Source organism: Trichosurus vulpecula, chromosome 2 (genome assembly GCF_011100635.1).
Source record: "Trichosurus vulpecula isolate mTriVul1 chromosome 2, mTriVul1.pri, whole genome shotgun sequence".
In the NCBI taxonomy this organism is placed as follows: Eukaryota; Metazoa; Chordata; class Mammalia; order Diprotodontia; family Phalangeridae; genus Trichosurus; species Trichosurus vulpecula.
In genome coordinates, this window is record NC_050574.1 from 298,348,635 (window position 1) to 298,350,747 (window position 2,113).

The following is a 2,113-nucleotide window of genomic DNA, read 5'->3' on the forward strand; positions in this document are numbered from 1 at the left end:
AATGGGCCAAATAAAAACCAATGACTCCATGAAATAATAAGAAATATTAAAATAAAGTTAAAAGACTGGAGAAAATGGAAGAAAATCTCATAGCAAAAACAATTAACCTGGAAAATAGAGAAAGGAGAAAAAATAAGAATCATTGGACTATGTGAACACTATGAATAAAAAAAAAATATTTTAGACATCATCTATCAAGAAATCTTACAAAAAAACTACCCAGACCTCTTAGAACCAGAGAACAAAATGGAAAGACAAAGATATAAAGACACAGCCCCTCTGAGTCTGCAGGGCTCAAGCAGCAGCCACAAGCACCATGGCTGCTGAAGAGGTTCAGGTATCTTGGCCTCTGAATGCCGAGGTGCTGTGTGTCCTTCTGTAGCCACAATGTTGCTAGCAGCTACTGTGGCTGTGTAAGACCAACAACAACCAGCACACAGAAGGCTGCTAACACAGATTCTTTGATCTGCTTTTCTAAGGAAAGCAACTTTAATGGGTTAACAATCTCAGTTTAATCAAGCATACATATATCATTCACTTAGTTGAGGGGGAAAAGATCAGCCTCTTGAACTTCAAGGCAAATACAAAACAGAAATTACAAACATCAACAGACAGACCTTGTCTGATCCAAATCACAATTCATAGTTACCAGAGAAGCACCAATATCTGTCTGGGTTATCAAAGCTGAGGGGCCGTTGCAATGGCTTGCCCAGAGTCTCAACACTCCTTCCGTGAGTGAGCCCCAAAAGTCAGACACCAAGCTCCCCTCAATTATATCCAGAGCCATGAGGGCTCTGACCTCACCCAGGCTGGGTATGTGAAAGTTCCCCATCCCCAGCATCACATCATATACAAGTCAATGACTTCCAATTGTCTTAGTGCTGAGAAACATTCCCAGACAAGATCCTACTTGACCAGCTCCATTCAAACAAAGGCCTGAATCATTAAAGGCATTTAAAAGAAGAAATATAAAGAGCCCTTACAGCCTTTACACCTTCCTCAGCCTGCTGGTCCCAGAGTGCCCCCTCAGGTATATTTTTACATAACTTTGTGGAGAGAAAGGATTTTTTAAATTTAAGTTATGGCTTGATAACCTTTCTATTACATTTCTTTCCCCAACAGACTTGCAGAAAAATAAAAGTCCAGGTCTCCTGATTAGTCTAAGTGGAGCAATCTAGCTCAGGTATCTCTCTAGTAATGAAGAGATTCTGCTCAAGTGAGAGTTCCTCAAAATTCTTCCCTGAAATCCATTTTTTATTTGTTAAAATGGCTCAATCCTCAGACCTTACTTACATGTTGCCTCATCTTGAGCTGTGGAATAAGGTTACTAGCGTCTCTACAACAGTATGACAAGACAGACTGTAAAAACTCAAGTGGGCAAATTGGTGATTCTATTCAGGATACTTTATATTGGAAGAAAGTTTATTAGAAGCTAATTTTGAGAATGAAGCAATTGAAGGACTGAGAAGCCTTTAAGACCTTATTAGAATGCAGTGCTCGAGTAAATTCACTTTACCACAAGGAAAGACTTCTCTGTATAGGGCTAGATGATTTCTCTGCAAAACTCTGGTATGTGAGCAAAGGGAGGTGCATATATAGCATCCAGCCCTACACTTGTCCTGCTATGAAGTCTGAGGAACAGAAACTTGTGTATGGACAGCAGCTAAAAAATGACTTTGGGTGCTGACACTGCTGGTTGTAATGAAGCCTCTGTGGGAGCCAATTTTTCATTAACCAAAGTTCATACCTAATGGTATCATCGTGCTATGAATAGTCATTAATTTTCCTGAGTGGGGGGAAATGGAATATTTTATTGACATATTTCAAAGCAGCATGCTAACAGTCTACACCAATGAAACTCATTTGTGCTTAATTAGGCTTGTCATTATAAAAGAACAAATTTTTGGTCTTAAAAATATAAAGATACTACTAGGTCGCATTAAAAAAAAATTTCCAAGTGAAAAATCCCAGGAACATCATAGTAAATTCCGGATGTTTCAGGTCAAAGAACAAAATTCTATAAGCCATCAGAAAGAAAGACTTCAAGTACAAGGGTACCTCAGTCAGCATCATACAGGATTTAGCAGTGAGAACCATAAAGTAACAGAAAGCT

At 38.9% G+C, this 2,113-nt stretch overlaps 1 pseudogene; it reads left to right on the forward strand.

Annotated features, from left to right (window-relative positions):
• Window positions 1–316: 316 nt before the first annotated feature.
• Window positions 317–1,687, forward strand: LOC118837051 (annotated as a pseudogene).
• The last annotated feature ends 426 nt before the right edge of the window (window positions 1,688–2,113 follow it).